The sequence below is a fragment of the Alexandromys fortis genome, unplaced genomic scaffold (genome assembly GCF_014885135.2).
Source record: "Alexandromys fortis isolate MF-2015 unplaced genomic scaffold, M_Fortis_MF-2015_v1.1 scaffold_143, whole genome shotgun sequence".
Classification (NCBI taxonomy): Eukaryota; Metazoa; Chordata; class Mammalia; order Rodentia; family Cricetidae; genus Alexandromys; species Alexandromys fortis.
This window is the reverse complement of record NW_026068044.1, coordinates 1,246,206-1,271,475: the sequence shown is the minus strand read 5'-3', so window position 1 is coordinate 1,271,475 and position 25,270 is coordinate 1,246,206. Positions and strand designations below refer to the sequence as shown.

Genomic DNA, 25,270 nt, shown 5'->3' with positions numbered 1-25,270 from the left:
GAAGGCCGCCATATTGCTTTGGCCAGAAAGCGAGAAATTCTGTGACAGGAATCCAGTCTGCCCAGAGTCTCAAATGTTCTGTTCTTACCATCATGTCTGTGGACTTAGCCAACATTGAATAAGCATCTCCAGGAGTGTCGTATATGTGAAAGCATTCTCACGCAACCCGCTAACAATGGTGTATCGTCAGGAACATGAACGTGGCACTAGGCGAAAGGTCTTTATGACTTGTCTCCATCTATTGCTAGTGATGATTGCGAGCTTGTTGGCTAGAAGACGTGTCAAGTTATCGTCTTATGAGTCTGGAGGGCAGAAATCCGACATCAGGTTAAACGGGCTAACATCGAGAACATCCTGTTCTTCCTCTGGAGGTGGCTAAGGAAAGCTGCCCCCTTGCGGCTTTTTATTGGGCAGAATCTGCATTTCTCACAGCGGTCTTTCTTCACCTTCTGAGTAGACAGAGAGCAGAGTCCCACCTTTCCTTCTGATTTCGGCCCTCCTTACCCCCACCTCTGGTGAGGACCTTGTCATTACAAAGAGTCAAAGGAGCACAGGGTGATAATCTTTCTGCCTCAAGGTTTCTAGTTGAGTCTTATCGGCAAAGTTCCCTCTCCCACAGAAGGCAACGCTGACTGGTGCCCAGGAGTAGGACTGGACGTCTTTTCATGTATTATCCAATCAACACACTGCGATCGCAGAAGGGGTACAGCGGACTAGCTCTGAGTTGTCTACTGCTTAGATTCTGCACATATAATTTATTCCTATGGTAGATATTAATCTTTTAAAAGTCAAATAAACACAAGCATATAAACAACAACAACAAATACTATCACGTTTCCTTATAAAATGTTTCTTTAAAGTAACTAAGAATATATATAATGTTAATTATATATTATATGCATATATAACATAATATAATGTAAATTCAGAAGCCAGTCAATGAACTAGACACTTACCCTTTATAAAAACAACCTCAATATCTAATTCTCCTTCTTTGGAACTCTGATGTTTTTTTTTTTGATGAATTATCTATTTTTAATCCCATGTGTGTCTCAAAGACTGGCAAGTCCATGGACCTGCCTTAGACTGTGGACAGTGAGCCCTCATCTGTGTTTCCTTCCCTTATGCTACACCCAGGCAGTTAGTACCTGTATGACCCTGGCTGTTCAGATGTCCAAGCCAATGATGCTAAAGTCTCAGTTCAGCAGTAGGAGAGCATTGGGTTATCTCTCTTTTTGACTTTGTAATAATAATAATAATAAAAAAACCCTAAACTATCTCCAGCTTTCCTGACCCCTCCCCTGTGAGCATTGTCCCAACCCTGCTTGCTAACAATACTGTTTGCAGCACATTCTTTAATTCTGGAAGTTTGCACTATCTTCCTGAGGAATAACTTTTACTTACATTCGTCATATTTGGCTTCTTTCACAGTCAGAAAAGCCTCACAAAAGCAGGATTGTACAGATATTATTATTCTCCTATAAGAAGCTTGATTTCTGCAAACTCTCTCTACCACTGAGCTATATAGAAGATGCTGTTGGGAAAAAAAACTATTTTCAATAAAAAGAAAGAATTTTGATTTCAAGCAAAAATTTTTCTTTACTAAAGTTATCTAATTTATGTTAGAGCTTAACAAGTATGAATATTTTCTGAAATACTTGGCATCAATTTAAAAAATACGCATGGATTTAACATATTTAGAAGGCCATGCAAGCCCTGTTGCTGCCCTTTCCAACTTATTAAGAGAATTTCCATAGGGCCTCTTCAAGGAGCCAGATCTGAAAGGTGAGCATCCTCACATCGACATTCTTGAGTCTGCTGCGGCTCTGTTAGAATGCTCAGAGTTTACCTCTATTTAGTAGCTTAGTTATTTTTTCTCTCTTTAATGGAAAATCACTTAGTGAAATTATGGAGATTATTTATCTGAGTCATATTTTTATGGAAACTGCTTTTCACTTCTATGCATTTTTAGAAGTGTTTTCTTTAAAAAGAATATTCTATTAATATTTATAATTAGATAGCACACAAAACAGATGCTAAATCTTATGTTATAACTTTCTGGGTACAATTACATAAAGAAGATTATATACTTTTCATCAGAATGTTCTCCCCGGGAGCTGAAGAACAAAAGGGCTTTCTCTGTGAATGTGACATTTCTTTTCGCGGGCGGAAGTAAACAGGAAGATGATGATTAACCACAATTAACCATTTTAGCATGATAGTGTTGATCCTGAGTGTCATACTTAATGCCTAGTGTAGTACCGAGTAGAGTAGCAACTCGGTGCGTTTTTAAGTGATTCACTTGGTCTTTTATTTCTTCTCAGTTAACCTGTTTACACTATTATTCTGGTTTTTCTGTGATGTTGGTGGGCCCCACCCTACCTTCAGAGCTGTTCAATATCCAGGAAAGGGTAGAGGAGAGAGGTTTTGCTGATGTCAGAGGACAGAAGGAATAGATTGTCTTTTCTTTCCTAATTAAAACAGGACGAATGAAAAACGTTATCATCTATCTAATCCATATAACCTGCCCAAGAGCTCTTGATGTAAAAGACAAGAAACCGAGTCGCCAAGGAAGAACAGTTTTGAGCGTTCGTGTCAGGTCTGAAGTCCTCTGTGATGTGTGAGTCCGAGCCTTTCTACTTAATGCGTCTCTTCTTAAGTGGTTACTTCTTCAAGAGATCCTAGGGTGGGCTCCGAGGATGGAGAGGAGAGCTTCCCAATAACCCTTTGCCCATAGACAGGGTCTCCGGGCTGGACCGACGCTCTGCTTTCTGTACTTAGAATAGAAAGCCGAGAAAAGGAGCCAGCGCCGGGCAGAGGGGAGCGGAAGTTTACTTCCCCCCCTCCTACCCCCACCCCGCGAGACGCTGCGCAAGGGTAGGGATAGGTCACGCCCACTAGCGGGTGGCCGCCTCTGGGCTCCGGGCTGAGCAGCTCGAGTCCGCTCTGAGGAAGGCGCGGACGCACTTGCCACGGGAGGCTGAGCGAGCGAGAGGGCGAGAGAGCGAGAGAGAGAGAGAGAGCGAGAGAGCGAGCGCGCACCCTCCGGGAGCCGCCTGCGCCTCCCCGCGGCCCGGGGCGCACGTGCCTGGGCCAGGGCCAAGGCCAGCGGCCACTCCGTAGTAGCCGGGGCGGGTGGGGAGCGACTGGCTCCGGGCCGCGGCCGTCGCCCGCCCGCCCGCCGGCTCCCGTGGTTGGGCGGAGGAAGCGCGGGACTCCTCCTCCTCCCCGCCGTATTAACAGGCACCCAGGGGCGGGTGACCGGCCCAGCCTCGCCGCCCCTGCCCGCTGCTGCGTCCCGGCGCTCAGTCTCCGCGCCAGAGGCGAGCCTTGCGCCCTGGGCGCCGCCGCAATCGAGAGGACGCGGCCTCGCAGACACCTTCCTCCGGCGGGGAGCGGCCGGAGCGGCAGCGCCTGGCTGGGCGCCTTCCCGTCACCTCGCTGAGGGGCGTCCCCGGCCGCGGGACCACCGTTCCGGCCCGAGCTCCGAGGTTCGTAGGACGGTCGGACGGACAGACGGACAGACGCCACCAGCGAGTTCCGGACTGGAACTGCGGGCAGCGGCAAGGTAACGCCGGGCTGCACAGCGGGGCTGGGGCGTGCGCGGCGCGGCGGCGGTGGCGGCGGCGGCGGCAGTGGCGGTGGCGCTGGGTGGCTCCTGGCTCCGGCTCACCTCCCGCTGCGAGGTCGCGGTTGCCCGCGCATCCTTAGGGACTGCGGGCTGCCTCTGCTGGCCATTGGCCGGCACTCTGAATTCTCTGACTTCTGCCCAGGGGGGCACGTCTGGTCCTAGTGGTGACCTAGGGATCCCCGCGGCCAGTGTCCCCCTTCTCCGGGCATAGGATCCTCGAAGCTCCCTGGGGTGTTCGAGAAGGAATAGCTTTTTAACTGAGACTGGGTCCCCGGAGGGGGAGGGGAGGGGAGGGGATAAGAACCCGGGTCCTCTGTTTCTAAGGTCTCCATCCAAATTCACACCCGGGGTTCAGCACCTTGCAGGCGAAGGCTGCTGCTGCTGCTGCTGCTCACTGCAGGAGACTTCACCATGAGCTCCTGAGTCGTTTGCAAAGCAAGTTGTTGCACTCTTTTTGTGTGTGACATTTTTGGCATTGGCTGTGAAGAGCGACCCCTTCCCCGTGTGTGGAATAGGGAAAAAAAAAAAGACAGAGAGACACAAAGACAGCGTCACGGAGAAACGCACACAGAGGATAGGGTCCCGGGGTAGGGGTGTCACTGGAGTGTCTCTGAGGCCAACTGCCCGCGAATCGCACCGCAGGCGGTTAGAGCCTGTATTCAAGGGACCGAATGAGTGGCGCTGGAGTCGGAATCGGGAGAGGAGCTAGCACCTCTTCTTGCTCCAGGCTGGGCCAGATAACAAATTGTACTTTCATGGAGGGGTGGCTGCAGCTGCGGGAGGGACCTTAATGGTTCCGCGCGTGGCGATGAAGACCTAGCATTCAGGACCCGGGGAAGGCGAGCAGTTCCTGTCTTCATGTTGTCTCCGAGGTCATGGGAAGGGGCGACTGCAGCCTGAGTGCCCGCTCCAGAGACGCTGAGTTCCAGTGCCAGGCGGGCGCCGTGCTGGCCCTGGATGTCTCCTCACCCCTTGCCTGGCCTGGAACGCTGCGGATTTTTTTTTTTTTCTGTCTGAGAACGGGAGGACATATGGACGGGAAGGGGTTGCAGGTGGCAAAGCTAGGAGGACCTGCTCTCTGTGGGGGATAAGAGGTTATGTCTTTTATGGACCCAGGGGAGATGTCTCACTCCTCTCCAGGAGAGACATGGGGAGAAACTGGTTCTGAGCTCTGCGAGGCTGGGGATCGATCACCCTCCTGGCCTAGCAAGTGAAGTTACAACAGAATCTCAAGATGGATAATAAAAGTCACACATTACAGACAGATCTTTATCTTTTGTGGTCTTCACGAATGACTTCTTAGAAGACAGTCATTCTAACGGGGATGAGGGGAGGGCTTAGAATTTAGAACTCAGGAAAAACATTTAGGGCCAAACGCAAAGGTCTTGCTCACCCTACCCCCTCAGTTTTTTTTTTTTTGTTGTTGTTGTTTGTCTGTTTCTGTTTGTTTTAAATCAGAAAGGAGGTACCGTAACGAACAGTTCTTTAAAACAGTAATTTACACCACAATTTCAGTTTCGGGGAGCAACTCGCGATCGGTTCTAATCATTTTGTGTAGATAACAATACTGTTTGTTCCAAGTTAGATGGAGATCGCGGGCAGGGAAGGAATGGTGCAACTCTTCTGGTTTGTACAAGCCCAGAGGAAAGTTGTTTTTATGTTGCTTAACAGGAAATCTAATACATTAAACAAAAGCATAACATGTTCAGAATTTAAGTGCTAGGATTTAAAGGCTACCCATTGGGCCCAGAAAATCCAAACTTCGGGATGAAATGAAGTTGATAGAAATCTGGTGTCCGTAGCTTGCTTCTTCATTTGATTTGTATTTGATGGTTCATCTTAAAGTTGCTGACACCATTGCTTTGAAATATTCATTCCAAGTTCTAGGTCTAAAATTCTGTGAATTTTTTTTTAAACTAAGTGACTTGCTTAAGAGAAAATGTAACTTCGCATGAGAAAACACTTGCAGATGTAGGCTAAGTTTAAAAACTACATCTGCATCTCTCTCTTTCTGTTATCCTAAGTTTTGCTGTTAAATAAAATATAGACAACGTAGGGTGGGGGTGGGAAATGGATATGACCAAGAAACATTGTATGTTTGTAGGAATTTTCAAAAAAAAAAAAAAAGCTAGTTAACAGACATTTTAAAAAGATGCACTTTTTCAACAAAGCTTTTCAAATCGTATTCCAGTCCCTGTGCTGAGGGGAATGGCACACACATGAGCTTTCCCTGTGGGGACTGTGATGGTTCAGCACCTCTCATTTCTCCCTCCAGATTCATTTTATTCCACGGGACTGAAAACACGAGGAGTCACACGAGCAAAGCGAGTAGAAAGAGGACCTCAAAACATTGCACAGAGAAATACCACAAACCTACATCTTCTGCTTTCCAAATCCTGATGTTTTAAATTTCTTACTGAATCCAGACTTAGGGACAGGAACTGTATGCGCTTAGACTTGTCAAGTGCGTACCTTTGTTCCAAACAGCCATCAAGACTGATGTCTCTCATATAAAATTAACAGCCCTGAGATGGGAGCTTGTTTGATTAATGGCGCAGAGACAGCAGACCATCACTCTGGCTTCAGTTCAGTAGAGGCAAGCGCCATCATTTCTTTCTTTCCTTTTTTTTTTTTCCTTCTTCAGGAAACTCTTGTGGAAACAGAGTTCACTCTTTTCATTCACCATAACACTTTCTAGTTGAGCAGAAATAAGTGAAATGCTTACCCATTGGACATTTCTATAATGAAATTGGTGTAGTCAACCCAAACTCATATTGTGTTCCTTTAGTACCATTCTCACCAATTGTTTTAACCAAGAATTAGTTTCTATTTACGAGGCTTCCAATCGGAGGAGTTTGTGAAGATCTGCCGCACTGCAGGGCGGCCTGGATGCTGAGACTGGCGGGGGGGGGGGGGGGGGGGGGGGGGGGGGGGGGGGGGGGGGTTTTTTTTGGGGGGGGGAGCTTTTAAAGGCATAACTACAAAGAGAATCTTTGTGCTGCAGCCAGCGCAGCCTGGATAGCCAAAACTGGCGGGGGGGGGGGGGGTGGGGGGGGGGGTGCCGGGATTGAGACGTGGAGGCTTCTTTTCAGGTGGAAGGACAGCAACCTACCTTTGTTTTGTCCCGAGCTAAAGCCTTTTATACCTCTACTGCGTCTGAGGAAAACCACCGGCCAGAAAGAACACAAGGAAGTTCCGCTGTCCATCATGGGGAGTGAGGGCAGCTGGGTCACAACAAAGATTCCTTTTCTTTAGAAACCGACGTTTGTTGTGAATTCTTTTACTGCTTCTCTCTCTGCATTGATATTTTGGTTTTCCCTTAGAAATTTACCTGAAAGCAAGAAGGCTAGTTAGGGTCTTGAAAAACTCAATACGGACCTCCCATCATTCTAATTCATGCCTAGTACATGTTGTCTGTTGTGTACTTGAAAATATTAATGCAAGGGCACCCACAACTCTTGCAGAGGACTGTAGTTAGTTCCCAGCACCCACCCATATGGGGCCCGCTCTCCACTGTCTCTAATTCCAAATCCATGAACTTTAGTGCCCTCTTCTGGACTCTTCTGGTCTCTGCACCCAAGTGCACATACACACACACATAGCCACAATTAAAAACATAAAATCTTTTTTAAAATCAGGTGACTGTTATCTTAAGAAGGCCTTTTGCCAGCATTCCAGAAAATTTTGGTGCTGCTGAGAACATTGGTGGTTGAGAAGCCACCCCAATACCTTGGACTGTCTCTATCCCCAGAAAACTCCTAAGTGCTTCCAGGTCTATGTTTTTAAAGAAAGGAACCATCATAGTGCCCCTCAAGATGTCCTTCATGATTTTAAATCATGGGAGACGCTGCAGTCTGATTGTTTTTCAATGCCGGTGAAGGTTTCTTTTACTAGATTTGGAGTAGCCCAAGATTTGTTTCTAGGAGGAGGACCTGAGACATTCTCCACAAAAGAAGGCTTATGACCAGCCTTCTAGCATCCTCTTTAGTTTAACAGCCATGGAGGGCTGGTGGCAGTGAATGCGAATACCAGAACCTTTTCTTCAACTCATATCCATTTAGTTCCATAATCTAGACTAACGGCTTCCTTCTCTGCAACCGTGCGATGTACGAACCTACACATAAATGGGATTAGGAGGAAGAGCAACAAAAATGGATGTGTAGGTCAGGCAGTTTGGACAGCGAATGACCTTCCTTTGAGGCCCACTGCTCCTTGCCCTGATTTTCAAGAGGCTGTTCTTGCACAGAAATGCTGACTCAACGGTTTCCCAGCCTTCATTATAGTAGGTGCTGGGGCTGAGTGGATGTCTGCATCCTCAAATGCCTTAAGATTTCCCTGACTGATATTTATCATCTTCTTCCTCTGAGAGAAGTTAATAACTTCGGGGAAAGAAGTTAACCCGGTGAGGAAAACCCGTGCTCACGGGACGCTGTGCCTGAGATACCTAGTTAACCGGGGGTGGGCTGGGTTGTGACTGCGTATATTGCAGTTTGTTACAAACTACATAGCAATGCCCTGAATACACAAGGAAAGTGTAAACCCACCCTCCTCCCTTCTTCCTAGAATTTGCCAGAAATGAAACCATTTATTTTCATATTCACTTCCAACTCGCATCTGTCGTCACTGACAATTTGTCTGTCTTCTCAGTGTTCCTTGTCAGCTCCGTGAGCAGCTACACAAAGCCAGGCTGTCAAAGTGTGTCGTGCGGAGCGGCCCGACTTTGCCAAGTTTCGTCAGTATTCAGCAGCGCGACGTGCGTGTGGACGCCATGGCTAAGCATTTAGCAAGGGAGGCATTGTGCTATGGTTGCCTTATCTCCCTGACCTTGAGTCAGAATCTCTCCGCACCCACGGTTCAGAGACTTTTAAAGGGCTCGCTCAGGCAGCTTGGGGGGAAGGTCTCCCTGGGCACATTGCCAACTCTGCTGCCTTACTCTGTGGCTTGGGTTAAGCTAATTTGAAAACATCTACTAGAGTAACTTTCCTGTTAACTCTACCTCTGGCAAATGCACTTGAGTCCATGGTAGGCAGATTAGCATTAACCCCCTCTAACCCGAGGGTTACGGCCCTTTCCCTGGAGACCCTTTCTGTCTTGATTTTAATTCACAGTGGGAACTCACTGTGAAATCTGTTTCGGAACTAGAAATTTCCCTGCTACATTTCTTTACAGAAACACACGCTGCAGTTTGTGAGGATCATGACGCTTTGGTCCTGTCTCGGACTCTGCAGACAGCCCTTCTTTGATGGGCTTCATCACATTGGGAACGAGGAAGAATCCAGGGCACACACTCACCTCCTTCCATGCTAGTTCTTTTGCCCAGGATGCAGGGAGACCTTCTCAGTTTTCCAAGCAAGTTGTGGAGGACAGCCGGGGAGTCAGGAGGCCCTGCCGTGTCTGGACCTCTCCTGTGTGAACTCTTGCCTGGGCAGTTCAGAGGGCGACACACTCGATCCTGGGAGGTGGTGTGAACTGTGAAGAGAAGTCCTTCCCCTCTCCTCCCAGGACATGGGTTCTTCAAAGGTTTCTTCTTTCTTTCACCTCAATGGAAGGGTCATTTAATTAACGAAGCTCTCCAGCTGGGTGCAGTTCGACGGCTTTGGCTTTGTAGTCTCTTCAGGGTCTTTACAGTTAATAAGGATGTGTTGTCTGGTGACGGTATGAGTGGATGACAGCCTTCCCCACAGAACGCTGTGACCTGAGAGCTAAAGAGAGCATGCTCAGCAATGCCACCACTGACCAGCCAGCACAGTGCAGGGCACCTGGTAGCCGGTCAGCATGGACCAGCTGTGTGAACAGTCGGATAATTGAATAGGCGAGTGAGTGAATGGAGCTGTGTTCCAGCTGTGCAGAGACCATCCTGCCGAAGGTTCCTGTCATTGATTTTGCATAGCTTGCCTTGCAAGATCAGATTCTGGGTTGTTTAGCCCTAGGCTTACTTGGATAATACCTTTGAGAGACAGATGATCCCAGGGCGGCCAAACTGTCATAGTAATGTTATTTTTCCAGCCAGGGGCCTGGAGTCGTTTTATGAAAAAGGGAAGATTCTAGAGCCAATCAAAATTCCCATTTCTCTTTCTTCCTCCTTATGCACAGCAAGCTTAGCAATAGTAAACCATTCCGTTTCTTTTGGCCTCACCTTTTAAATCTCCTTTCCTGCCACTCACCTTGGAGAAGAACATGGTCCACCTGTGCCTTATTTTAATTTGTGATTTCCCGTTTCTGTTCTTGTCAGCCCCCTGAAGACCAGAAGCTCACGGGATAACAGAGACAGTGGCTAGTATAAGGTTTGCATACGGAAGGAAGCAAAAGTTCACGGGGGACTGCCCTATTTGGTCTGTGTCAAGACTATACAAACTAGAGTCACTTGGGAGGAGGGTGCCTCAGTGGGGGGGGGGTGATGGCCTCCAGCAAATTGGCCTTTAGGCAAGTCTTTGTGGCACCTCCGTGATTGCTGATATGGTCTTGGCTCACTGTGGGTGGTGTCACTCCTGGGCAGGTGGTCCTGGGACTTATGAGAAACGTACTTGAACGTGAGCTGAGAAGGGAGTCTGGAAGTAGTGTTCCCGTGTGGTCTCTGTTTCAGTACCTGCCTCCAGGTTCCTACTTGAGTTCCTGCCCTGACTTCCCTCCGTGATGGAGTACGGCATGGGTCTATATAAGACAGATAGACTCTTTCCTCCCCGAACTGTGTGTTCTGATAGTGTTTGCTCACAGCGACAGAAAGCAGAGTAGCGTAGGGGCTTAAAGGAAGAGCCTAATCACAGAGATGAGGGACAAACCCAGTACTTCAGCTGACTTTCTTTTCTTTTCTTTTTTTTTTTAAGATTTATTTATTTACTATGTATAATAATAACATTCTGCCTGCATATATGCCTGCACGCCAGAAGAGGGCGCTGGATCTCATTACAGATGGTTGTGAGCCACCATACGGTTGCTGAGAATTGAACTCAGGACCTCTGGAAGGGCAGCCAGTGCTCTTGACCGCTGAGCCATCTCTCCAGCCCTTCAGCTGACTTTCTTAAGGCTGAATTCTGTTTAGGCCCTCAACACAAACCATGATGCTCCCTCTGTGGATCATATTTGAATCTAAGTTCTTAAACTAAGTGGGAGTGTGGCCTTCTAAGTATTCTCCAATAAACGACTTTCAAGTTATTATTATTATTATTATTATTATTATTATTATTATTATGTTTTTAATTTGTTCCTCCGCAGCCTCTACTTCTGGGATGTTTGAAAACTATGGGGAGGTAGGCTAGCTTCATGGTACACCGACATGCCAACTGCAGACTGTTTTATATCAGATATCAGGTCCACAGTTCAGCCTTGAGTGGTCCATAAGGAAAGATGAGGGTCAATGTGGATACAGCTGATCTTCTCAGCTAGAATAGCTGAATTCACATGCATATGCCAGTGATTTAAAGTAGTTTACCTTGCTGGTTAGAATCCTCCAGAATTTGCACAGTCACTACCAGATATTGGTAGCTATATATTATGTCTAATAATGAGGAAGTCAAAACATGTGTGCTATCTCTTGGGTACTTACTATGATGGAGAATACAGAAGTGCAAGACATGCTTCAAATCATGGACCAGCATAAAATGCAATCTAGAGGATAAAATTAGAACACAGAAAATATTGGGAGGCTGAAGTAGGTGGATTGCTGTGAGTTCAAGGTCAGTCTTGACAACAGTGAATTTCAGGCTAACTTGGGCTACAGAGTGAAAACCCATCAAAAAAACAAACAAAAAGATGAAGGGAATAATTAGTAATAACATGTTGGGTTATAGAATAAAACCAACTGTTCAAAAACATACGGGCTCACCAGTCACATTTATTGTATTTATTTGAAACTTCACTGTATGTGTGGGGCTTATCAAAGAATCAAAGCATTCTGGGAGGCTTCAGAAGCAAGTCTTAGAAGCCTCATGGATTAGAAAGAATTTAATCAAAGGATATGGCTTGCAGACTGGGTAAGATGTCTATAGAAATCTGGCAACGCATATTCCTGGTCTCTGGGGTAAGCTTCATCCTCGTGCTGATAAATTTGATTCTGGAGGATGGTGACATTACTGATAGGGACCTACCATAGAGGGCTTAATTCTTAAATAGGAATGTGTAGACTTTCTAGGAGCCATTCACAGATTATAAATAGGCAGAGCTTGGAGGACGGGGTCGTTTGGATGACCATATCCCAGAACTAGACCAATATCTTTGGGACACTTTTTGAATAATGAGTCTAGGGAGACAGGTATGTGAGAAAATAAATTTTTCTAGTAAGTTTTGACTGTTTTCTCTTATGTGTGAGTTATACTGTTTTCAGTTCCATATTACTAAAACTATAATTAAAGACTTGGATATTATCAAAAAGTTAAATACCATCGAAATAAATGCCTCATGCCTCCTACCCAGGTTGTGCACTAGTCCCTGTGCACAGTGTTGTGTGTACTGCTGATATTTTACAAATTCATCTCCCCTTACTGGGTACTCTACGTGCCATATTGTATCCTTACCATTCCCTGTGTCTTGTTTGCGTTGCTGTATGCTAACATACATCTAAACACCATAGTCCGGATTTCAGGCTCTATAAAAATACTGGCATGCTCTTTGCATTTTTCAGCTACTTTTTATTAACCCGAAATGTGTTATGTACAGGTTCAGTTTGTGCGACTTTACTGCTCCCTACTATTCTAGTCTATGGCTATGTCATGTTTCATGTTCCAGTCTTTTCTTGATGGGGGTTTAGGCCGCTTCTAAATAAGGCTGCTTTCATTATTCTGTTGCTCTTTGCTTATGCTAACAAAGGAGAGCTCCTTAGGGGCATTGCTCACCATAGCAGTTTTAAGAGGACGGCGTCTTACCTGCACACTTGGCAGATTATGTCTGAGTACCAGAATCGGTAGCATCTCTTTATAGTCCAGCCCACAGACCACAAGAGGTCCTTTTGTTCCACATCCTTGCCAACCCTTGGTGATGCACTTTGTGTTTTGCTAATCGCGTGGATGTGAGACGGTATCTCATTGTAGCATTAATTTGTTCCCGAAGACGGCTAGGAATGCTGGCTAGGTTTTCCTTCTTATTAACATTTTGGCTGAAACAGTGGTTGGTTTCTCTCCTATTAACCTCTCCTCTCTCACTGCTGTTCATTTGAACTCATTGATTTAGATACTCTGGATGTCACATGCTTTCCTTCTCGGGGTGATGAATTTCAATGGTCTTCACTCCGTTAGTGGCTTGTCTTTCCGTTTTGATGGTGTTTGATGGTGGTAAAATGTTCCTTTACATTTGACAAGATGTAGGTGTTATCATTGCTTGTTCTGAGTCTGAAGTGATAAAGAAGCTGTCCTCTCTTTTCTCACAGACTGCTGAAGCCATGCTCACGTTGAGTTCTCTAGGACTTATCAGCTGTGGTTACTGTATAAAGCCTTTAATTACAGCCCAAATTTGAAGAAGATGCATACCTTGTCTCGCTTTTAATTCATTCCTCATTTGGTTAGAGTGGTTTGGATTTCTATGAATTCTGCTGTTGACAAACATCCAGACTTCATTTTATGCCTGGAATGTACAGAAGCTTCTGAGCAGTATTTCTTGCCCCCAAAGTTTCTTTGCTTTTCTTCTCTCCCTTCCTCCCTCCTCCCTTCCTCCTCCCTCTCTCCTTCCCTCCCTCCTCCCTCCCTCCCTCCCTTTCCCCCCACACCTGTAAGGTAGGGCTACACGATGGAGCCCAAGCCAGCCTCAGCCTCACAGCCAAGTCCTGGGATCACAGGCTGATATCAGTAGACCTTGCAAGATAAATGTTTCTAAAGTCTTCCCGAGACTTCCAGGAGAATAGAAAAGCACGCTCATCCTTACTCCTCTGTCCTAGCACCAAGCATGTGCTGTGCACAGTGTGCCTTCAGATGTATCCCTGGGGCACGAGCAGCAGCCCTACTTCTTAATCAGCCCTTTGTATTAAACTTCCTCGCAGAAGACACCCTGCTGGCTAGGACTTCACCACTGGCCATTCTTCCTTCCTTGTTTCTCTGCTCTTCATATATCTGCAGTCTTTCTTTTTGACAAATTATAGCAGCTGGTTTTTCCAGACCATGCCAAGGGGAGTTAAAATTGTATCTCTTTCTACCCATTCTTCTATGTGGTTTACATTACCACGAGCAAACATTTCTTTTAAAATAATGTATTTTAGAGCCCAGACAAATACTACCTCTCATATGAAACATTTATGGCCCTTTTAGCTGAGGGCCAACTCTCCTCTTAATTCCATTTGTATTTAACTGGATCGTTTATTTTAAGACTTACATATGTGAATACTACTAGATGTTAAGCTCCCTCTGTAATAAATTAATTTATGTATTTTTGTATCTCTCATAGTCCTAAGCCCAGTATCTGAGTAGTTTCAGTGGGTAACGGCTGCTTTCTGGATGATTGGTGATTAGTTATTGGGGATGGCGTAGGCTGAATGGAAATTTGGACTCTGGAGTTATTGGAGATAGGAACATTACTGGAACATGCTAGGATTTGAAATAGAATGTTTAGAGTAACTATGCTATAATTTGATTGTGTGATATTTAAGATGACTGAGTATCTCCTATAAGTAAGAAAAAAAATTGACCCAAGTATTTGAAATGATAAAAATTTGAGATGTTCATTAGAGGTAGGCCATCAGATTCTTGGCACAAGGCACTGTCTCTGTGTTCCCCCGTGGAAAATGTCACGTCTCTGCACAGGTATGATTCACTATGCCAGTCCTTTTAACTAACGACGTGGCTTCGTACAAGCTCATTTCACTGAGCCCAGTTTTCTTGTCTGAAATATGAGGATCATTAAACTCAGCTTTCAATGCATTTGAAAGGATTAAACGAGCCAACCTGTAGAAAGTATCTGGTTCAAAGCTGGACCCATGGTGAGAAATTAAAACACGTTCTTCGTCGTGTATTTTATTCCCAGGAACTAACTTGCCAGCCGTCTTTCTGCGTCAAAGTGGTACTGAGTAAAGACCTCAAAAATGACTAGTCTAGTTTCTAGTTGTGAAGCACCTTTCTTCTCCTACTAGAAGCCTACTAAAACCCCCTGGGTCTGATTCTCTCACGCTCCTTTATTACCCAGTGACAGTGACTTGGTGAGCAATTCAGTAAGAGCTAGTGTTCATTGAGCATCACGGTCTCTGGCAGGATGTAGGCTTTCTGTGTCCCTTGCAGGCTGCAGGTGCTGAATCCACAGGGCAGCGCCCCCAGCCCCAAGCCCGTCTGATGTGAGGAGACGAGAGTGCAACTCAGATGTAACTTCCTCCCTAAGGAAAATTTCACTTTGTTACCGAGGAGATAGTATCACAGAACAGCTTGGTGCATCTGGAGCAACACCCAGAGTCAACATTTGAATTCCTTCGGTTAGAGTGTGTATTTCCTGAGGGAGGATGAGAAACGAGGCATGGAGAGACCTGTCGGGAAAGGGCCGTTGTGTCATAATTTCTATGGAGGAGAATTTCCTGTTTGACACACAGTTCCTGGACGGGTAGAGGCACCATGCTCTGATTGCCATTGCCTGCCCAGCCAGACGGGACTGTCTAGTACTCCCACAGCCCCCATAATCCTACGCTCAGTCAGCTCAGTTTCTCTTTTTAGAGAGAGAACTCTATAGCTGAAACTATCCAACAAGCCAAGTGAGAACTTGCCAGGGATTATACAGAGGGAAAACCTTTCCTGTTGTTATTTCTAGCAAAAGAAAGCATTCCAGAAAGCTGCATTTATGTGGCGCATCATCTGTTGTAGTAACCCATATGCTAAATATTTGTTGTTTGTATTTAAAACCACAGATAATTTTTAAGAAGACTTTTCCTGTGCATTTATTATTCCAGAGATCCGGTTAGGACAGAGATGTTGCCGCTCAGAGAGTGGTTCTGTTCTTGTAGAGACCAGATGAATGGGTTGTGTTTCCATCACGTATTGATAAGCCCCAGTTTATTCATTTTTATTTTTTTTTTATTTTTCAGATTCTAATGTAATTATGACATCCCCCTCTTCCCTTTCTTTCCTCTAAACCCTTCCATATAACTCTCCTTGTTCTCTTTTAAATTTGTGATCTCTTTTTTTTCATAAATTGTTATTATATACATACCTACCTCCATGCAAGCACACTCCTAAATACGTGAGTACCGTCCATTCAGTCTGAACCACGTCACTTGTATGTGTGTTTCAGGGCTGACTGTTTGGTATCGGATACCTGGTAGATGTGCATGCCCTCAGAGAAGACTATTGCAACTGCCCCCAGCATTGATTAGTTACTTATAGCTATTTGTGTGGGCTCGAGGCTTCTTGGGCTTCCTGCCGTCCATGTGTATTGTCCTCATACGGCACAAGGGTAGCCTGTCATGTCGACTGGGACTCCTTTACGGCTGTAGCTTGTACCATTCCCAGGAGACAGGGCTTCAGAGAAAACTCCCAATCCTCCGAGTCTTACATTCTTCCCACTCTTTCGTCTTCGATGATCCGGGACCCTTAGCTACAGGAGTTGTATTGTAGATGCATCCCTTGGGACTGTCCTTCGCCACTCCACATTCTGATTGGTTGTGGTTTTCTTTAGTGATGTCCATCCGTCGCAAAGAGACGTTTCTTTGATGAAGGCGTGGGCGTGAGGACAAATATTTAGAATGTTGTCAGGGATTATACTGTAGGTTTAGTAAATGGTGATTGTAGGTTCTCCTTCAAGATTTCCCTGGCCTGGGGGGTTTGGTCGAGTTACCAGACCTAGGCATGATTTCTCTCTTGTTGAGTAGGTCTTTTTAATTAATTATTATTATTATTATTTTTTCTCTTTCCAGTCACGCACGTTCTCTGGCTGGCAGTTCAGTCTCTGTAAGCCCCTGTTGAGTGGGTCTGAGGTCCAATTAGACAACTGTTAATTAGCACCAAGGTTTACGTGCCACGGCCGCACCATCAGTGTTACTGTATCATGCTTGGCTATCATTGTATTACACGTGCATCATAGAAGCATGGGACTGTTAACCAACAGTCCTTCCCTCCTTTGGAGATGACATGCCTCCTCCTCTTTCCAGGAAAGCTAGTCCTCAGAGAGGAGGTCCTTCAGGGCCTTTGGGCACTGTGCCTGAAGTACTGTGTATCTTCAGCAATGGGCACTTGCCATCTACTTCTGTAGGGCAACCAAGTGTACTATTAGCCTACAGTGTTTTGGGAAACACTGGAAAACCCTGATGAACTACTCAGAAGAGGACTTCTCATACTTGGTATTGAGATTTTGTTAGATGTTCTGTGGCTCTTGGCATTGTCAGCCTAGGTGGGAATTTCCATTTAAAATATGTACATTTATTTATACACTAGTATATGTACATTTATTTTACCGTCCTCCCTGTTTTTTTCCCCTCCATGTCCCTAATTAAAGGGTCCCTGTTCTTTTCATTTCCCTTTCAGATCTCTTGTTCCCTGCTCTTCCAATCTCTGTTGATACTCCACCCTAAAACGGCTCCTCTTACCTTCCTAATTTCTGCAGTTACTCCAGAATATGTATTTACATCTTCAGACTTGGAGCTGGGAGTCTCAGATGAGAGAGAACATTTATTGTTTGTCTTTCTGAGTATAGGTCACTAAGTATAATCTTTTCTAGTTCCACCTATTTACCTACAAATTTCATAACTTCATGTTTCTTCAGAGCTGAAGTTCCATAGTATATAGGCAATACATTTTCATTATCCATTCATCATCAGTTGAAGGACATTTATGTTGTTTTCATTTCTTAACCGTTATGAATAGTGCAGCAGTGAACATGGCTGAGCTAGTATCTATGGGATAGAAGAGGATGTCAGAATGTTGAGTCTTTGAGCGATTCAGAATAATGTATATTAATTAAGGGAATATTTAAAAACTTGTACTGTATTAAGTTGGAAAGCCTAAAAGAAATGGATGCATTCCTAGATTCATCCAAACCAGCAAAATTAAATCAAGAAGTCAACAGTCTAAACAGACCTAATGAGGAGATTGAAAGTGCAATAAAACCTTTCCAGCTTTAAAAAAGAAAAAGCCCAGAGCCAGATGGACTCACAGCAGAATTCTACTAGGCAATCAAAGAAGATAGACAGTCAATCAATCCTTTTTAAACAAGAAAAAAGGGGGAGGAAGAAAAGAAAAAGATGATGACAAACAGAAAGAACATTCTCAAATTCCTTCCACAAAGCCTCTAACACTCTAGTATCCAAATCTGGCGAAGAAACAGCAACAAAAAGAAGAAACTGCAGGCCCATAACTGTGGTGAACATAGACTCAGAAATATTCAACAAAATACCTGCAAACAAAATACAGACATAGTAAAAAAAATTATACACCATAACCAAGTTGATCTGATCTCTGAACTAGGAATGGTTTAACACATGCAGGTCAATAAATGTAATAAACCACATAAATAAACTTCAAAGGAAAAAAAATCATGTGATTATCTCCATAGGTGCAGGAAAAAGCCTTTGACAAAATCCAATATGCCTTCATGATTAGAGTCCTGGAGAATGTAGGACAGGAGGGAGCATACATCAACATAATGAAAGCTATGCACAAGAAACCCACAGCAGCAGCAGCATCCTAAATGGTGGGAGTCTTGAAGCAACTCCACTGAAAGTCAGGAATGAGACAGGGCAATTCGCTACCCCTACTCCTTTCCAATATTGTGATTGTAGAAGAGAAAGAAATGAAAGGGATTCAAGCTGGAAAAAGAAGTCAAGCTATCTCTATTTGCATACAGCATAGAGATCTCCAGAATTCTCCATAAAATGTCTAGAAATGACAAACAAATTGAACAATGCAGCCAGATACAGAATTAACTTGCACAGGTCAATAGATTTTATCTACCTCAACAATCAACCTATGAAGAAAGAGATCATGGGTACACTCCCATTCACAGTAGCCTCAAAGAAAATAAAATATCTTGCAATCAGCTTAACCATGGGAGTAATTGGCCAATACAATGGAAACAATTTTAGTAGGGTTTTTTGTTGTTGTTGAAAATAAATGTTTTCATACAATATAATCTGATCATGGTTCCTTTCCCCATCTCCTTTCAGATTCTTCTTACCTCCTACCCACACAATGAAAGCTTTAACCCGTTGAAGAAAGAGCTATGTGAATATTCTAGAAAATAGACATTCCATCCTCATGGATTGGTAGATTTAATATAGTGAAAGTGGTCACTTCACCAAAATTTGTTTACAAATTCAATGCAATCCTAATCAATGCCCCTATCTTGTTCTTCATAGAAATAGGAGAACTATCCTAAGATTTCCATGGAACCACAAGAGCTGAGTGGATTTAGGTTGAGTAATTTCTCCTCTTTGAGGCATTACTTCCAGATGGTGGCATCTTCTAATGTAACTGTTCCCATACTCTTTCTGACACTTCTTCTATAAACCAAGCAGAAATGCACCAATGGAAGCCACACGTTTATGAAACAAAATCCATTCTAACCTTTGATTGCGGTCACTTGCCACAGTGTATTCTGTGGAATGTGGCTTGTCCTGGCTCGGACAGCGATTGTCACTGTGGCATCCTCTGGCCTCAGCAGTTCACTGTCTGGATGTGAAGCCATGTACAGACTACGGCACTCAGCTGTCTTCTGCCTCTACAGCCACAGCATATAAGTTGTGGAAGTAACTTAGGTACTTTTACTAAATCGTTCTTCCTTCTGTTATTTCATTATTTTGATGGTGTCCCCTATTAAATGACAGTTACTGATTCATTTATTCATCTCATCATTTTTCCCCATTCAATTAACAATAATCTATTCAACAAATCCTTGTTGAAGGAAGGCTATTTGTTGGTTCTCGGCTGCTCAGCCCCAAAATAACAACACAAACTGTATTAATTAAATCACTGCTTGGCCCATTAGCTCTAGCTTCTTATTGACTAACTGTTACATCTTAATTTAACCCATTTCTATTAATCAGTGTATCGCTACGTGGCTGTGGCTTACCAGCTAAAGTTCTGGCATCTGTCTCTGGGGGGAATACATGGCTTCTTTCTGACTCTGCCCTTCTTTCTCCCAGCATTCAGTTCAGTTTTCCCCGCCAAGCTAAGCTCTGCCCTGCTATATGCCCAAAGCAGTTTCTTTATTCCTTAATGGTAATCACAGCATACAGAGGGAAATCTCATACCAAAAACTCAGTATGAGTCACTAGTCTCAATTCCTTTAATTTAGCCTTGGAGAAGAGCAACACAAGATGTAAACTGGGCCCCTGCAGAGCTGTGTCGTTTACACTGGATGGGAAGAAATGCAATGCATATGGCTTTGTAATTTATTTTATTTTTGATGCATTGTCTTATTATGTAGTCCTGGCTTTACTTTAGCCAGCCGTCACCCCGTGTCGGCATTCTGAATGCTGAGATTACTGGTGTGTGTAATCACAACAGATCCATACTTCTTACAGATGGAAAAAGAAATGAAATGGTCAGGGAGTAGAGAACTTGTTATGCGGAAAACATGAGCTTTGGTCCCTCTCTTCTTAAATTCACATCTTTAGTAGACACGCCCTAGCTTTAGGGTTCGAAAAGGACCTACTGGAAGTGTGCCGTTCTTTCACGGATGATGTTATTTTGTCCCCTTCTCTTTTACAATAGTAGACATGTCCTCAGATACAGTGTTCACATTGTATCTGCTCAGTTCCGTTTTCTCCCACTGTTTTTCTTACTCTTTCGTTTGGTAGTGCCAGGATTGGCTCCAGGTCCTTGCACATGCTTGACGCGTTTCTACCACTAGCTTCTTCTACCACTGAGACCCTTTGCCAAGTCTCTCTTGGAAGCTGAGGTTGGACTTGCCTGGAACTCTTCCTTTTGCATTTTCCGCCAATGTTCAGGGAATCAAAGAAATGTACCATAAGGTGATTGTGATTTTTGCTTGTAATATCATAATAGATCATTAATTATATCATAGGATAAATTTCTTGCAAGCTTGTATTTCGGAAATAATAATAGGCATCATATTTTATTGGACTGTATTATATACTAAAACCCATTAAACCAGGAATTGTTTTTTTTTTTATATTCACACTAGCCTTAGTAGAAAGTGATATAGTTTACTGAATATGTTCTTAGATTTCAGAACTTTCGCCAATGGAGTTGATAATTGAACTGGGATCTCTAACAGGGCCTATGCTCCCCAGGTGCCTAAACCATTGCCCAATTTTGAATGACATCAAAGAAATGTAGAGAGAAATGAAAAAATGGGAATCAAAAAGGTTGTCATACTGCAAAATTGATAGCTGTCAGAAATGTGTTTCTAGCTGCCTGGAAGATATTTGTTCTTCTTAGTTTAAATTATTTTACTTTGAAGCATAGATGGCCCAGCAGGTGATTATTTGGACATTTTTAAAGTGATACTTTATTTTTTTCCCCCTTAGTTCCTGCCAGCTGTTGCCATATGGGTGTGGAGAACATAGCAGAAATAAAGTTACTTCTACTGAAATGCTGTTACTAGTTACTTTCTTGTCTCTGTGATCTAATTGCTGGCAGAAAGCAACGCTGCTGAAGAAATAATTCTTCTGGCTCCTAGTTAAGAGGGTACCATCTGCCGTGGCAGGGAAGGTGTGCAGAGTGTGTGGTAGCTGTAGCATGCAGGCGGGACGCCTCGCATCTGAGAACAGCAGAAGAATAGGATAGCGCCAGCCAGGTCTGTTCATTTTTACTCAGTCAGCACCGACGATGTATAGATTGGTACCATCCACATTCAGGGTAGTCCTTCCGTCTTCCCTTAAACCCCTCTGGGAATGTTCTCTTAGGTACCCTCAGGGGTGTGTCCCCTGGGTGATTCTGAATCCATGAATGGCAATGAAGATGAACCAACACCGATGCTAAAATCCCAAGCTTCCAATTTAAAGGTGAAGTTACTTTGTTATCTCATGTCATTTATTAAGTTCATCTCTCTCTTGGTTTCTGACTAGTCCCCGCTTTAGTGACTTATTTTGTGACATGGGCCACTTTGATGGCATCAAGAACAAAGTACATTAATAGGTTGCCTCTGCCTTGTCTTCTTCTTTCTCCGCGTGTCTTCCCATTTGTTAGAGAAATCCTCCAGGGTAGAGGTGACTTCTCTTTGGAAACTTCTAGGGGTGTAACCATCTGCTGGTTCTGGAGAAAACTGGTGTCCTCTTTCCAGGCAAGGATCTGTCAGCTGTAAAGAACTTGAGCTTTCTGCTTCCTGTTGGGCAGTCTGTTGGAGAGAATAAATAAGTACAGACCTCAAACACAAAGAGACACAAACAGAGATGTAGCCTGCAGTAAAGATATAGTTTAGAGAGTATAATTACCAGGCCTGGCCCAACCTCTGTGAGGATCAGATAAGGACTCCCATAGTTAAGAGAGCAGAGGGTGTTCAATGGTCCTTCTGTCGCATACCTGAAAACCGCATGCCGCTTATCTCTGGGCTCCTTGGCAGTTCAGCCTGGTGGAATTAAAAACATCCATCTCTTTAAATAGACATTGGCAAATCAGCCTCGCTATTCTACTTGAGAGGAGAGGTTATTCAACTTGTCCATAAAATACTAAAATGGTACTGTGGTTTATTTTAAACTTTAATCTTTTAGGAGAAAATTGAATATGTAAGCATCCCTCTAGACATAAACATTGGTACAAGACAGTTTGCTCGTGTATATTAGCAAAAGCTGCAATGAGGATGGATTCGCATACACGCGGTAGAAGAGCAAGCGTTCTTTATTATGTTCTTACTGTCGCTGTAGTGTTACAGATGAAAATGCATTCTGTGCGTTAAATGTCTTCGTTGTTTATTGCTAAGATTCCATGAAGTTGATTTCTACCGCGGTCATTTTGTTTTGAATCATCTGGCAGTCCTGACACAGACCAAAACTTGAATCTTTAAGGTGCTATTAAAGTCAGCGTGCTGATAATAGTGCATTGGTTCGTTGGAGATGAGAACCGTGGAATCAAAGGCTTCATCATACATAAACCATAGCATGCCCCATGTTTAAAGCCAAGTTCAACATATTTTTGTTAACTATATTCTCAAGATGAGTGTATCCTGTATTGGACACGCATAAGTAAAATGCTTTATTAGAACTTGTGTAATGAAAATCTAACATTGACATATTAGGCATGGTCGATGCAAGGGTAGCTAAGGTTTGGTAGTGTCTGAGATGCTTTGGCCCATCTCTTGGAAGCTTGTCCTCTTGGTGAGTCTTCACTGCCCTTCACGTGACTGTTTCTTTCCCATTAATGTGGCTGCCATTTGTAAATCAGTTTCAACCGATCTAGCATTCACATTCTCAGTGCTCTGTCTAGTGTACATATTCTTAGGATTTGTCAAATACTTACCCATAATGATTATTCAAAGAGTGGCTATGAGGTAACAGCTCGATGGTCTAACTTTCTTGCTTATGATAACAGCTGTATGTGTTTTAAATGGTTGTTGGTTGAAGAAGTTGGTCATGAGATGTTGATTTTAAGCCTGAGTTTTGTGATTATGCTTACAAGCACTGGAAATTGACTTTTGGGAATGATTCCATCCCTGTTTCCGTGACCTTACCATTGTCAGAAAGATAGAATAAGAGTTCTAACATCAGTAGCAGTGAAATGAAGGGTTATATGGGGAACTGTGGGAGTCCTAAAGATCTCATTCAGCCGAGCAGACAGATTTATCACAGGTGTTGGTTTGGGCATCAAGGAACTATTATTAATGGTGGGGTAGGATCATGGATCTTCCCATGGCCTTTTAAGTCAATTTATGTGAAGCTCATCACCTTCCTAACATTATGTGTCTAAAGCCAGCTTCCTGGGGCTGGTAATATGCTCTTTCTTCGCATCTAAATGCACCATGTATCAAATCACAGACACAGTAATATGACTTCAGAGTTTTCGTAAAAACCGTGACATCACTGTTATCAGAACCATAGCTGAATATAGCCCATAAGTTTAAAGAGAAAATTCAGCATGCTTTCAGGGAGAGGGCTCACTGAATCCAGAAAGAACTTCATCACTTACTACATACACTTATGTCCATATGCATTAGTAATTGTGAGCCATGTTAACATAGTGAGTTATCAGGAAATGTCTAAAAATGGAGCTTTCAGCATACATTCCCAGTCTCTTGGCTTAGCCATAACGTTTTTTTTTTTTTTCAAAGCTGTTTAAGTTATTCTAGCCGGCATCCGTGGATGGGAGCCAAGGACTCACAAGGACTCAGAGTGGTGATTCCCACTGTAGTCCCTGTACGAGCATCGCATGTCATCCAGTAGGGTGTAGGAGAACAGCTCCTCAGACTCCAGGTCAGACTCCAAGGGCAGGCCCCAGAAGTCAATGCTTTAACAGTTCACCAGGTAATTACCCTGTACCTCAAGGCGTCAGAACCACTAGCTTTTAGGTTCTTATCTCCAATGAGGTCCTTATTTTTGTGTACCTCTGTCTGCTGGCCTCATGGTTGAGAATATGTACCATCAAAAGAGAGGGGAAGATAAAGACCCCTGGTTACAGCAAGAGACCCTTCCTAGTTTCATGTTTGCTTTCTGGATAGATTACCATCCTTCCGGACCCCCACACAAGTTTCTCAGAGTTTCAGCTTTTTCTCTTACTACCAAAGGCCTCCTGTATAATTTAGGCATTGGTGATTACCATTGTGGTTCCTTATCGTTGTCTTCTGCCTCTTTCTGAACTTGAGCACCTGTAAAAGGTGTGGCAGGCACACACACACGTCTACCCATTTGGAGCTTACGAGCTCCAGATGTGAACCTGGTCTGCCCTCAGCTGTCGTGGTCTCAGCTCCACTGTCTGTGCTTGTGACTCACCGCCGGCTTTCAGTGTTGGCTTCTCTTGTATTGGGAGAGGAATGCGAGAGAAGGAATTAAGGACCCGCGCGGTTCCCATCTCTTCCAGCGTTACCTTTTGGCAGCGTGGTTTTTACTACTGTGATTAAAGAGTTAGGAGTTTTAGGAACATCTGGAGCATCTGCCCCGAAACGCACAAACATCTCTTTCCCAAGTCAAGTCACGGATGCTACTCAATTCCGGTAATTTTACATGAATATTCCGCCGTCCTTGATAGGACGATTGAACTCTGGTTGGATGTTGCTGCCTCTTCCGTTTCCACTTTCACTAGCCCATCTCAATCTACCCCTCTCTTCTGCCTTTTAAGTTATTTTCTCGGGGTCTAGAAATGACCTTTCGTGCCTCATATTTCTTTCCCTTTCATGTTGCTGTACTGTGTTATTTCCACTATGGAGGATTTTCTGCCAGCGTTCAACGTGGCTGTGGTTTCTGTTTCCCACTTCTTCCCCTTCCTCCTGTTCCCTCCACCTCCCTCCCCCACCCCACCCTGCATCCACTCCTCGGAGAGGGTAAGTGGAGAGTCAACAAAGTCTAGCACGTTGCTTTGAGGCAGGACCAAGGCAGTTAGTTGACTAAGCAAGGTAGCCCTCCAAACAGAATGAGTTCCAAAAAGCCAGTACAAAGCATTAGGGATAGATCCTGGTGCCATGCCAGTGGCCCCGCAGTCTGCCCCAGCCATATAACTGTCACCCACATTCATAGGGTCTAGTTTGGTCCAGTGCTGATTCCTTTCCAGTCCGGCTGGAGTTGGTGAGCTCCCATTAGCTCAGGTAAGCTGTTTCAGTGGGTGTCCCCATCATGGCCTTGACATCTTTGCTCATATT

At 44.2% G+C, this 25,270-nt stretch overlaps 1 protein-coding gene across 5 annotated transcripts in view; it reads left to right on the top strand.

Moving 5' to 3' along the window:
• The first annotated feature begins 2,969 nt into the window (after positions 1 to 2,969).
• Positions 2,970 to 25,270, top strand: part of Dlgap1 (DLG associated protein 1) — a 672,355-nt gene continuing 650,054 nt past the window's right edge. For all 5 annotated transcript variants that reach the window (XM_050166170.1, XM_050166171.1, XM_050166169.1 and 2 more), the window contains exon 1: positions 2,970 to 3,568. The gene's annotated coding sequence lies outside the window, so the exon portion shown is untranslated. The remainder of the gene's footprint in view (positions 3,569 to 25,270) is intronic.